Source organism: Lactuca serriola, chromosome 7 (genome assembly GCF_051521515.1).
Source record: "Lactuca serriola cultivar US96UC23 chromosome 7, Lser_US96UC23_V15, whole genome shotgun sequence".
In the NCBI taxonomy this organism is placed as follows: Eukaryota; Viridiplantae; Streptophyta; class Magnoliopsida; order Asterales; family Asteraceae; genus Lactuca; species Lactuca serriola.
Genome location: NC_136414.1, coordinates 31,380,365 through 31,394,851, shown reverse-complemented (window position 1 = coordinate 31,394,851; position 14,487 = coordinate 31,380,365). Strand labels below are relative to the sequence as shown.

General features: G+C 37.0%; 1 protein-coding gene across 1 annotated transcript in view; it reads right to left on the bottom strand.

Annotated features, from left to right (window-relative positions):
• LOC145063499 (5'-3' exoribonuclease 3-like) overlaps positions 1-8,283 on the bottom strand; it is a 49,578-nt gene extending 41,295 nt beyond the window's left edge. The window contains exon 1 of the mRNA XM_079011093.1: positions 8,104-8,283. The gene's annotated coding sequence lies outside the window, so the exon portion shown is untranslated. The remainder of the gene's footprint in view (positions 1-8,103) is intronic.
• Positions 8,284-14,487: the final 6,204 nt, after the last annotated feature.

The following is a 14,487-nucleotide window of genomic DNA, read 5'->3' as shown; positions in this document are numbered from 1 at the left end:
CTCTAGGTTTTGATATAAAATGAAAATATATATATATTTCTTAAAGAAAGGTTTTGATAAATTTTATCATGTTTTGTTTTCGGGGCAAATTCCGCAACATCTTTTAAAAGGATTACACTGACCTTATTTTAAAAGCATAAATTAAATCGGACTTTTCTGGCCAAGAAATTAGGGATGTCATAGTTGGCATCAGAGCATTACTTTAAGCGAAGTAGGAATTTGTAGGATTTATAGACATAAACTTAGAATGCTAAGTGATGATTGTGAGATGCGTGTCTGCCATATTTTGGACACGAGCACTAGTTTATTTTAGGAAAGATGTCTAAAATGATTTTATGTGCTAAATGTTACATGTTTGCCATATATGCCATTATTTGTTCGGATCTATGGTTTGTTGCCGACCGGATCTGGAAACCTTATGTGTGTAGGATTCTAAGTGTACGATTACGATATTAGAACTAACATGTAAACATTTTGGAGTGATAAAGAGAATTTAAATATCTATCGAGGAGAATGATCTAAATTCGCCTTATTTGGCATATAGATCGAAATGGCAAGAACTCGAAGTGGAGCTGGAAATGCAAACAGAACCCAACAACCTCAACCCTAAGTGATGGAACAGGTGCCTATGGCAGGAGCTGCACCAGAACCCATCACCATGGCTGGAGTACAAGCCATGATTCAGACAATGATGGCTGAACAAAGGGAGGAAATGAGGCAAATATTGCTGATTTATGGAGGATTACGGTCTGAATTGAGCAATCGACCGATAGAGGAGATGTCACTTTCTGTGACCAGAGTTGTGCTGTTTCCGTTTCCTGTGAGAAGCAGAAGAAATATTGAGACTTCTAAGCTTGGGGGTAAACCATGTGGGGTAGCATTGGTTGCGATCTTTCACAACAGTATCTGGGCAGTATGTCTACCGCAAGGTAGTATTATAGTAAGAGAGGATCATCAGTGGTGACTGAGATGATCAAGGACAATGATATACCCTATTTGAGTATAGTAGGGCATGTGTTAGCTGCAATGTCAGGTAATCAAGAGGAGCATTTTTTGGGTGGTGGCTTTCGTTGTCTAAGTTATGTATCGGCTATGAGAGCGAGGTCTCTTGCTTTTATGATTATTCCCGCATTGGGAGGCTGGTCGAGGAGTCGGTGACTAAGTGCGTGATAGTGCATTATTTTCGGACCGAGAATCAGGACTAACTCAGAATAGTGAGGTACCCAACGGTGTGTCGATCCGAGGCTTCTAGATGACTAGAGGCAGTCACGTTGGGAGGATTTCGAGATTTTTGGTCAGAGACAAGATATTGTGAGATTGCTTGGTTCCATTGGGAAGGTCCTTGAGTGATTACGTAGTACGTTTCAAGAGTTAAGTGTGACATACCTGGTGAAACAGTCTATGAAATAGATTGTTGGCATGCCAATCGGTGATGGTTCGGACCCTGAGTGGGGGAGAATTAGGTATTCTATTGAGGGGATCAGCGATCCATTCAAGTGCGGTTAGAGAATTGGTTATGGAGATCTACGGTGCAGACACATGAGGCCAGGGCTATTGGTGGTCGAGGCGAGGGCAGAGCGAGATAATGCATGTTGTATGTGTTAAGGAAAGGATGAGTGTCTCCACGACAAGAGGGTCTGACAGTGTTATACCCTCGAGTGGCTAATGTGTTGTATGTGGTATATTGAGGAACTCACTAAGCTTCGTGCTTACCGTGTTGTGTGTTACGTGTTTCAGGTTTTTATCAGAATCGCGGGAGGGCGTCTGCTTAATTGTACACACATCCAAGTTGGAGATATGTCTTTGGAGGATCCTGGATTTGTGATAAACATTTTTTAAAATGTGTTGATAATTTGTTACTTGTGAGTTTTAAGAAAATGTGACATGTGGTTTATTGTGTTTTAAAAATGAAAATTTTGGTTGAAAATTTACGTCGTTACAACATATGCATATATGATTATTTTTATGCATATAAAGCATTAAAAATGTTTTTTAAAATGTGAATGTGCACATGAACATATTTTTTTCAAATGCACATATACACAAAAAATATGAATATGTATTAAAAATTTATTTTTTTGAATATAAATTTAAATATTAATTTCAAAATATAAGGAATAATTTCAGTGATTTGAAAAAAATATATATATTTCTTATTTTTAATTTTTTTTTCAAATCAACTAAACTATTCCTTATTTTTCAAAATCAATTTTAAAAAAATGTATTTTTGATGCATATTCATATTTTTTTGTTCATATGCACATTTAAAAAAAATGCCGATATTGTCCATGCATATAAATTCCTTTTTTTTAAATTCCTTTTAAAAAAAAATGCTGATATTTCTCGTAGATATGCATATGTCATGAAATTTGGTACCCAAAATCATTGCACATAAAAAAGTTTGTTGGTTTCTGTAATTTAGTTCTCCATTGATCTTGCATGTATATATAAATAAAGAGAGTTAATGAACATTATTTTGCTTTATGTTTGTAAAAGGAAGTCTGGTATCATTGTTTTATTATTTATAGTACATACTTAATTCTTTTATTTTTGTTATTTAAGTTGTTTATATATAGTACATACTTCAACGAAACCGGGGTTGACTGTAATTAACCTCGAATCACACCCCCTTCAACGAAACCGCTCTTTGATACCAAGTTTAAAAAATAAACTAGAAAATTTTCTAGTGTATAGAGGAGAAACAAAACAAAGAATAAAATAGGTGAAGAAGTTATTGACTTGCACACAAACTTTTTATTAAAAGGTAAGTACTTAAATTGAAAATAAAACTAATGACCCTTGACACCTATTTTATACTAGAAAGAATTTGAAACCTACTCAAACTTCTAAAACAATAAAATAAAAGACTTGACTCCTAATCTAAAACTAATAAAAAGGCAACTTTCCTATACCAAAACTGATTAACCCAACAAACTTTTTATAGCTACAATTCTTCCATTAGTTAGCAAACTTTTATAAACTAAACATTGGACTCCTCGATCAAGAACTCTACCTACATTAAAATTGTCGATGACCTTCTCCAATTCGTCAGCAGTGATAAGAATGGTTTTGTGAGCAGTTAAACCAATAATTTTTTCTTGTTGAACGAGCAATATACTTTAATATGTCTGTAAATAAATATGATTACAATAATCTGGTCTAGGATAGGAATCTTGTCCTAAAGACCGGCCATGGCAAAATTCCCTACATATTTTCCGGATTCCAATAACATGTTCTTTGAGGGGTGTGGCAGTGTTGCTATTATGGAAAATAGGATTGTTGTCGCTTGATGTGTTACAACTTGTGCCAATGACTCTATAAACAACAGTGGTGTTATTGGAGATATGAACTTGGTTATGACCTTAAGTCATTTACCTTCGATCTAACAGGGTCGGAGAGGCAAGAAAATAGATATAAAATTTGTAGGCATGCCTTCTTGGTAGATAAATATTACGTCACAAGTTTTCTAGCCCGTCTATTTTCAAGGACGACACAAATGTTCTGATATCACTTACGTGGAGTTGCAACTATACGTGTAGTGAGGTCTTGATTCCATTCTCTTTTGGTATTGAAAAATGTTTTGCTTGAACTGAGTGCTTTATTGTTGATTGTCACTCGCTAAGAGTTTATCTCTACCTGCTTTCAACCACTTTAAGGTGTTGAGTTTCAACTCAAGCGAACATACAATTATTGTTAATGTCCCCAAGCCTTCTAATTGCCAAAATACAATCAATCCAGAATAGCAAGCTTCTCCTAAGCAAAACTTCTTTCTGTTTTACTAGTTTGTACAGCATATTCGTAATTGAGTGGTGTGGCAATGTTGCCATCATGGAGAAGGAGGGGACGATTATTCAACTTGCGATAATGGCAATGACACTGCTAGCAACACAAAAAAATGATTTGGCATCGTATGTTGCCAAACTATGATTCCTTATAATCGCAACTCATTTACTTTACATCTAACAAGCTTGAAAAGGCAAGCAGATGGAACTTGTTGGTTACGACAAAACTTGTGTGGACACGCAACCTTGATTTTGAAGTTCCAGTAGACTACCAAATTTGTAAAGCAAGTAGGGGCACTATTATTACGCCTACCAAGGTTAGGTATTGGATTGTCAAATTAATAGAAGAAAAATATCACTAGGTGTTATTCTAGGCACGCAATTTTGGACTGCATTCTGTTGTTGAACAACCATTGATAATAGTCCCATCATTCTCGATGATGGCAGCATTGACACACCCTCAACCACATATATGTTATACAAAATGGAAAAACGAAAAGGAGTATTCCTTAGGAGAAGCTTGTTATTTTGGATTGTATTCTGACAATCAGAAGTCTTGGGTACATTAACAATGATTGTATGTCCGCTTGAGTTGAAACTCCAACACCTCCTAGTGGTTGACAGCAGATGGATAAACTCTTAACGAGTTACAGTCAACAATAAATCACTCGGTCCAAGCACAATATTTTCCAATACTGAAAGGGAATGGAATCAATACCGTACAACACATATAGTTGCATATGCACATAAGTGATCAGAACATTTTTGTGGTCCTTGACAATAGATGATGGGTTAGAAAAACTTACGGCGTAATCTTTATTTACCAAGAAGATATGCCTACAATTTCTATCTCCATTTTTTTGCCTCTCAAACCCTATTAGATTGGAGGTAAGCAACTCAAGGTCATGACGAAGTGTAGATTGGCAACAACCACTATTGTTTATAGTGACATTGCTTCAAGTTGGTACATAGTCAGCAATAATGGTCCTAGTTTCCATAATAACAATACCGCCGCACCTTTATAGACCAATGTTATTGGGTCAAAAAAATATGTAGGACTTTAGCCATAGATTATCCATAGGACAAGATTCATGTCCTAGACTGGATTTCTTGCAATCAGTTTTAATTATAGACATATTAAAAGATATTGCTCCTTCAACAACAAAAAAAAATATTGGTTTAGTTGGTCACAAAATTATTCTTTTCACTACCGAGGAATTAGAGAAGGCCACAAACAATTTCAATGTGCATAGAATTCTTGGTCAAGGAGGCCAATGTATGGTGTATAAAGGAATGTTAACTAATGGGAGGACTGTAGCCATTAAAAAGTCCAAAGTTTTTGATCTACGCCATAGAGATTTCATGAATGAAATGGTAATCCTCTCACAAGTGAACCGCATAAATGTAAAAATGTGGCCACACTACTAGGATGTTGCTTAGAGACAGATCCCACTACTCGTCTTTGAGTTCATCTCAAATGGTAGTTTCAGTGATCTCATTCATAATACAACTGATGAGTTCTAATTCTCGTTAAACCTACGACTACAAAAAGCTACAAAGGTTGCTAGAGCAACTTATTTATTCGGCAACCTCATTCATATATATCATATGGATATGATGTCTTCTAACATTCGGACGAAAACTATAAAGCTAAAGTTATTCAGGTTTATATCAACATATCAAACTCACTTAAATATCCAAGTTAAAGAGACAGTTGGTTACATTGATACAGATTACTACCAAACGGTCTGATTCACAGAAAATTGTGATGTTTATAGTTTTACGGTTGTTTTATTGGAACTGTTGACAAGAAAAAATACAGTTTTGGCTATATCTGATTTTGAATCTAGAAGTTTAGTTATAGAATTTATGTCGTAAATGAAGATATCGTAATGTTTATGTTTGATGCACAAGTTGTTGATAGGGGGTTTTGTAAGTGAGTTGGAAGCTATTTAAAAGTTAGCACGGCGATGCTTCGATATTAGTGCAAGCATTAAGCCTAAAATGTATGAAATTTTTAATGAGTTGGAAGCAATGCGGTTGTTGCATGTGGCTCGCTAGAGGAACGAGTGATTTTTAGAGGGAACAAGGATCGGCTATGCAATTCGACTAGCTTCTTCCTAGTCAAGTTTGTTTTTTCCTTTTCCATTATAATGCTTTAATGCAATTTTTTCTTCTAACTAGTTCCTAGTTTTTATTTTTTAATATAGTTGTTTCAAGGGAAAAAAACCGAAACAATACCGAGTAAAGAAAAGGCAAGTACAATTTTAGGCGAAATCGACCTTTCCATAGTAAAATGTTTTAAGTTTCAAGATATGTAATAAGTTTTGTGCATATGCGTGCATGTATCTTTTGCGTAATATTTTTAGATTATAATTTTTTCCCCTAGACAATGATTTAAATATTTTGTTGGTTATTTTTTCACTTTGACTAATAGATCTTTTGTCATTATCACTCTCTCTCTCTCTCTCTCTCTCTCTCTCTCTCTCTCTCTATATATATATATATATATATATATATATATATATATATATATATATATAATCAAAAGTACATTGTTATTTGTGGCATTTATCCACATTTGGGTGGTAAATGCATGAATTACCAATGTACTGAATTGATTACTAACAAATACCATTCTACATTGAATGCGCACCTATTTGTTTCTGTTTGTTGCAATTTATTTTTATTTTTTAACAAAAAAAACATTGGTATTTGTGGCATTTATCCACATTTGGATGGTAAATGCATGCAATAGCAATATACTTTTAAACTGAACCTACCATAATTATAAATAGCTCAAATGTCACAATTATTTGTCTCCTACTCTCCTGTCATTTTATTTAATAGAACCCTATTTGTTTTTTTTTTCTTTTTTTTTTCTTGTAAACATACACAAAAAATGTTATTTGTACCATTTATCTATCTTTAGGTGTTACATGCATGAAATAGCAATGTACTTTCATGATTACTAACAAATACCATTCGACATTGAAATAGCAATGTACTTTCGATTTGCCTATAATTCAAAGTGATCTTATGTATTTATTTTTTTACCAAACTTTAACTTAAATAACAACGTACTTTTAATTTACCAATAATTCAAATTGATCATTATTATTTGTGGGATTTTTCCACATTTTGGTGTTAAATGCACTAAATAGCAATGTCCTTTTTGATTTGCCTATAATTCAATTTGATCTTATTTATTTTCTTTTTGCCACACTTAAACTAATATTCTTTTCTATAATGTAAGTATCATGCTAATAGACAAAAATGGGAAGTAAATTGCAAGTTTTTACAATTACCCAAATAATGGAAAAAATACAAAATATAGAAGTATACTTTCATTTTTTTTTTCTAATATACTACTATCATTCTTTTCATTTTGTTATTTTTTTAGTTATGCATTTACCCCTTTTTCATCCATTTCTGTAATTTCATGTACTAAGGACCTTTAATGCATTTTTTTTTAAAATGTACACAAAAAAACACCATGATAGAAACATACTTTCATTTTTATTTTTATTTTAATTAAAACATCATTGTTAATTAAAAGCAACATACTTTCAAGTATGATGTAAAGTCAAAAAAATGTTTTAGAAAAGGCAACTTTACTTGAAAGTAAATTGTTATTTATTGCATTTACCCCAATCACGGAAATGCAAAAAAATAGCAATCTACTTTCATTTTTTTGGTTAATTATAATATAATTGTTTTCATTTTTCCATATTTTCTTGTGTGTATTCTTCTATATTACATGTGTGTTATGTTATTGTGAAGACAAAATTGCAAGAATCGTCCATGTGGTATGTCAAAACTAGCAAGTTTGGACTCGCAAGGGTGGTCCAGAAGTTTCATTTTGTTGCGAGTTTAGTCCAAAATTTTCAAAACTTTTATTAGAAATCATAAGCATACTTTCATAGCAACATTTCAGAAAAACAACCAATCAAAAAATACTTCATTTGCTGTTGCTGGAAAGAAGAGAAACAAGAGAAACAGCAAAAAACAAGATTTCACATCAATGTTTTTCACATATTTCAGCAACATTTCACAATAAAAACGAAGTGAAACAAGAAATCAGCAAGATTTCAGAAAAAACATAGAGAAACAAGATTTCACAGCAAAAAAAAACACGAGATTTGATTTCAGAAAAAAGAAAAGAAAAAAACAAGTTTTCTATGAAATCACTGAATTCAGTGAAACATAAACTTGCAAAAATCAACAGTTTCAAAAAACGATAACATCTGAGTAATCACTGATTTCAAAAGTCGTTCGTGTGTGTGCATCGATGAGAATAAAAGAGTGGAGGCGTTATTACCTGTAGAAGTCGTCGGATGTAGAGGCGGAGGTACTGTGGCGTAGAAGTCGGAGCTAGAGGCGGAGAGGACGCCGGCGATGGCTGGGATGGAACAGCAGCAGATCGATGGAGGTTTGTGTGTGTGCGTCGATGAGAAGAAAGGAAGTGATTTCAAGGAAGAAAAGCGAGGACGAGGGCAGTTTGTTTTTTGTTTTTGTTTTTGTTTTTTTTTTCCCGATGTTGAGTGAAGTCATTTTTGTTGGTTAGAAAGCCTCAAATCTCACTCTCTAAACTCTCGTGTGTATATATATAAACTTGGAGAAGAGAATAAAAATTTTAATATGAAATATAACCGGTGTACTTTTGCAGAAAAACTTACTGTATTCATATCAAATAAAGCCTTTATATAGGCTTACATGCATACATCACGTGGGACAGCTAAAACAGAAAAATACTAATCTAATCCTAAAGAAAAGGTACATGGTATGACTTCTTCTAAACCCAAACGTGTAAAACCCCAACGTACATATCATTGAAACAGTCAAACCCCTTTACCCATTTTCCTTTATTCAAACTTTAAATGACTTAAACCAATGATAAACTATTAACTAAAAACCTTAAACTTATTAAACTAGCAGCCATGCATCTAAACCTGTGAATAAAACCTGATTAATCCCAACAATCACCCCCTTAATCATGTTTTTTTCAGTAGATCACAGCAATGCCGGCTCCTCCTCCATGATCAAATTTGCTTCTTTTTCCCACTTTGGACATTCGTTGTTGTAATGACCGAATTCACCACATTTGTAGCATTTTACGTGACTCTTGTCCCGAACACGTTCCTTACCATCTTGACTCCTCCCGGACCCACGACCTCTTCCCCGACCACGTCCAAAGCCATCCCGATGCGAACCGCCACTGCCACAATGCATACAACCATCCGACTTTTCTTCTCTTGACAACAACAACCCACCATGAACGTCCTCCACCTTCTCGGATCCTTTGATGCGCTCCTCATATGCCTTTAGTCTACCGACGGCTTCATCAAAAAGCATCGTACCCAACTCAAAGCATTGCTCAATCGACGCCACGATTTGAAGAAAGGACTTAGGCATAGAATCAAGTAACCTTTTCACCAAGTCAACTTCTACAAGTTCATGTCCGAGACTCCGTGCTTTCGAAGCTAAACCACTCAACTTGGCTGCAAAATCATCAACGGTTTCTCCCTCCTTCATACGCAAGCTTTCTAGTTCCCTCTTCAAAGTTGCTAATCGAGCCGTTCTTACCCGATCCACACCCAAATACCGAGTTTTTAATCCTTCCCAAACCCTTTTTGGATCGGTGTAATCGGACATTTGCAACACCATCTCTTCTGGTATTGCTTGAAACAAGAAAGCAAGAGCTTGTTTCTTCTTCTTTGGATCCGATTCTCCACCCGATGGCTTTGCTTCAACAGTCTCCCATATGCCATGTGCATCCATGATGGACTTTACTTTGACTGCCCATACTGGATAGTTGGTTGGGGTCAAAACCGGAATCTGATATGACATTGAACCACCATCTTTTACTGCCAACGCCATTTTCCCTTTCTTGTGACAGCCCCAACCTCTTCCGATCTCACCTGTTCCAGGAGCTTTTTCCACCGGTCAAGAAAACAAAGATTCTGCCTATCACGTTTTCTTTTACCCAACAAGCAAGCCAAACCAAAATCCCACCCGTTTTGATTTTTTCTGCTTGTCTCTTCCGCTTCTGGTTAGGCTCCTCTAACACTGAACAGATGGATCAAGGATGGAGGCTGCAATTTTTTCAGCCTGCTAACAGAAACGGGTTACACCCCCTTCACCAGGACCGTGGGGCTCTGATACCAAATGTTGGTTAGAAAGCCTCAACTCTCACTCTCTAAACTCTTGTGTGTATATATATAAACTTGGAGAAGAGAATAAAAATTTTAATATGAAATATAGCTGGTGTACTTTTGCAGAAAAACTTACTGTATTCATATCAAATAAAGCCTTTATATAGGCTTACATGCATACATCACGTGGGACAGCTAAAACAGAAAAATACTAATCTAATCCTAAAGAAAAGGTACATGGTATGACTTCTTCTAAACCCAAACGTGTAAAACCCCAACGTACATATCATTGAAACAGTCAAACCCCTTTACCTATTTTCCTTTATTCAAACTTTAAATGACTTAAACCAATGATAAACTATTAACTAAAAACCTTAAACTTATTAAACTAGCAGCCATGCATCTAAACGTGTGAATAAAACCTGATTAATCCCAACAATTTTTAAGAGGCATTCTACTATATGTGGGGAGAAATTAAATATCCTCCTACCTTTTGATCCTACCAGTCCTCCTACCTATTTAAATGATGACATGTGTCATATTAGTATGATGTATATTATATGAGGGTACAAAAAGGTAGAATTTTTAAGAGGTTCTTTTAATTTTTCAATTAAGAGGTAATAATAAGGGGCCTAAAAAAGCGGAGAATCAATTCATACCCAACCTCATCCACATAATCAAGCATTATTGCTTGTTCTTGGTCAATTATGTCACAAAACATCCAAATTAAGGTGCGAAATTGATTGTTATTATTCATTAAAGTTAAATTCTTGTTGTTCATCATAGTACCAAATTGATTTTGTGTTGGATTTCCCTTTTTTTTTTTTTGCTGTTCCTCATGTTACTCTTTTTATTGTTTGTTGTTCATCATGTACCAAATTGAAAATTATGCCCATGTTCTTTGTTGGCTTGTTGGTAGTTTGGTTGTTTTAAGTGTGTGTATCTTGCTTAGTTTGCTGAAGTTTTGTAGGCATTTTCCTGTGTTGGGGCTTTTTTGTATGGTTCCTGTTTATTTTGACCATTATGCTCCTGATTGGTTTCTTATTCGGTGGCTGCCATTGTGGTCTATTAGAGTTTGCTATAGTGTTGTGTGCGAAAACTTTGCCCCTATTCTTTGTTGGCTCGTTGGTGCTTTGCTAAGCTTGTTTCTAGATCATGGTTTCAAAGCCATTTCACCATTTCAAAGGCTTTTTTGCTCCTCAGGTGTTATTTTTAAGTTGATTGTTATTTTTTGAAGTAGTCTCACAAGTTGGTTGCTTTATTGCGTGTCTGGTGCTTTGGTGTTGCTTTAGTTCTCCTGTTATTCATTTCATTGTTTGTTTTCTAGTGGTCCTCTTTAGTTGTCTCAACTCTCTTGTATTTGGTCCAGTTTCTTGCTAGTTTTGTTTTATCTTTAAATCAAAATCTTTGCCGTTAAAAAAAATAGAAATTGAAAATAACAAAGTGTAACGACCCGTGTCCAGTATGGTAATTCCTTGGTATTTATTTTGTAGTTTTGCAAGAGGGACTCGGCGAGTTCATAGCCTGACTCGCCGAGTAGGGTCGCGACTTCGAGCACGTGTGAGCCGGGGACTCGGCGAGTCCATATCCCTGACTCGGCGAGTCCATCCGTCTGGGTGAAACCCTAAATCCCCGGGTTGCCCACTATTTAAGTCACCTTATAGCCCCATTCTCGCCTCCCTCACCCTGAGAACACTGTGAGAAAGAACCCTAATCCACCCTTGTGTGAGCTAAGTGTTTTGTGCCATTTTGTGAAGGTTTGAAGAAGGAGAAGAAGCAAGGAGCAAGGAGAAGAGGTGTAGTGCAAAGATCCAAGGGCAAATCTGAGTTGTTTGAGGTATTTTCGGATTTCCCCTCTTGTTGTATGCTTTAAACCTCCATTAGAGCCCTCTTAGGATCTAGTTGATGCTTGTTCCAAACCTTATGTTGCATGAATGCCTTAATAAGTCGAGATATCTTTAGATCTGAATGATTGGGGGTTGTAGAGCCCAGATCTACTGCCTTTTTGGAGTTACTTTGCATAATAACCATAGATCTACCCATTTTGTGCATCTTTTAGCCTTATCTCCCTTATTCATGAGGTTGTACACGTAAAGTTGGAAACTTTACGTGGTAAATCAGCTTATTGGACCCAGATCTATCAATTTTATGTGTTGGATTCAAACAAAATCGAGTAAAAATCAGTTGCATGGCGGCAACTCGGCGAGTCGGGAAGAACGACTCGGCGAGTTGGGTCGCGAGTCCCCGATTCCTTCGTTTTTATCAGTATCGAGTGGATCCAGTGAGTTAGAGAGTAGACTCAGCGAGTTGAGAGTAGACTCAGTGATGGAGTGACTCGGCGAGTTGTTCATACAACTCGGCGAGTCCAAGGCAATCTTCTTAAGCTCAAGAACAACTCGTCGAGTTGTTCATAGGACTCGGCGAGTCGGATGAAGATTGTCTAAGTTCTTGGATCGGGAGAGTACTCGTCGAGTCGATGCCATACTCGACGAGTAGCAGCGAGTTGAGTCGAGGTGTGAGAATAGGGACTCGGCGAGTTGGCGGCCCAACTCGGCGAGTCAGGTCAACTATGGGTTGACTTTGACCGAGAGTTGACTTTGACCTGGGGTAAAAGAGTCATTTTACCCAGTGCAGTGTTTAGTATTTGATTGAGTATGTTTATGGACTTGTAGTCGGGGAGATACCGGAGCAGCAGCAGTTAGCCCTCAGAGCTATTCACTCAGCAGCCAATTCACGAGGTGAGTTCCTTTTCAGTAGGAGCGGGTCTAAGGCCACAATGTCGGCCCGTTTAGCTAGCAGTAGTATCCAGATCTTTATCCGACGCAGTAGTTAGCATGTTTGAAGCCTTCGTGGCTCAGACAGGATTATGTGTGTTCATGCTAAGTGATACGTTATGTTATGATCAGTTAGCTTCGGACTCAGGTTCGATGTAGGGGACAAGGTCCCGGTCAGCTTCGGACTCCAGTTCGATGTCAGCTTCGGACTCAGGTTCGATGTAGGGGACAAGGTCCCGGTCAGCTTCGGACTCCGGTTCGATGTCAGCTTCGGACTCAGGTTCGATGTAGGGGACAGGGTCCCAGTCAGCTTCAGACTCGGTCTGATGTGAGCTTCGGATTGCGGTCCGATGTAGGGGACAAGGTCCCGGTCAGTCAGCTTCGGACATCAGTCCGATGGAAGGGGGGGCAAGGCCCCAGTATGTGCTTGATATATAAATATTATTGTATGGTATGTGGTAATTTGGGGGAGCTCACTAAGCTTCGTGCTTACAGTTTCAGTTTTGGTTTCAGGTACTTCCGCTAGCAGAGGGAGGAGCTCGGGTTGATGGCATTGCACACACCACAGCTTCAGCTTTCATCCTGGGGGTTGATTTAGTTCCTGATTTTTATATGTCATGGATATGATACAGTATTTCGTACCGTAGTTTATTATTTTGAGATGCATTATGTATGGTTTTATGATATGACACTCAAATTATGGTTTTTGGTTATGTTGAAAAACGAAATTTTTGGGTCGTATTTTTGGGTCGTTTCAAGTTGGTATCAGAGCCCTGGTTTGAGGGATTCGAATACACTTCCGGGTGTATCTGAACTCAAACTAAGGGGAAATAAAAAGATTTAAAAAAAAAAAAAAAAAAAAAAAAAAAAGAAAAAGTTTTCTAAAAGAATTTTGAAAGCACTTAGAAAGGAAGAAATTTTTAACAAAATAAGGGTGTGGTGCATGCAATCAGCCGAGCTCAAGTAAGTACTCCCAAATTACCCATACAAGTTATTTGTTCAGTTTCAATTCAATAGAACAACATGCTAGTATAGGACTAAGGATCTAGGAGGATGCCTTATGTGCCTGCTTTATGTGTTACATCTTTATGAGTATTGCATGCTAGTAATGAGTAGACAGCAGTAGGATAGCCTGTATAGGTTATGCCTGATAGTATGAGCTTAGCACTGTATGCTAGATCAGTTTTTCGTTTTGAGAATAGTTTTGCCTGAGTATGTTTCCTTATTCCGAATGCTGCTTGCTTCGTGCTTTGTGGGAGTTCTGAGTGATGGAAGTTAGCCATTAGGTGAACACGTTACACCACATGTGATCAGGGTTGAATAATCCCAGAGTGCTGGAACTGGCCCTATTGCGCAGCTCTTGTTTGAGTCCAACCGTTATAGGGACGGGTCTTTTACTTGAAGGATTATTTGATCTTCGTCACATGTGATGGTGTTCAGGTGATGGTTAATTAGCATTATAAGGAGACCTGCAGCAGCTGAGGACTAGTTGAGTGAGTTTGAGGTTTCCCTGGGGCAAGCCTAGGATGAGAGTAGCAGAGACCAGTAGTAGTAGAAGTGACTTGGTGGAGTCAGGGCAGTTCTTGAAGAAAGTACGGATAGATGTGGAAGGTAGTATGGGCCCGTACTACTGGAAGCAGAGGATCCGTACTCGAATCAAGAAAGGCTGAGACAAGACCAGGAAGCTAGTTGTAGTATCAATGATCCCTCAAGATATTTCTGTTTTCTGATGTAGTTGTGGTGTGTTTCAGAATGGTGGTTCTGCGTTCGAGACCA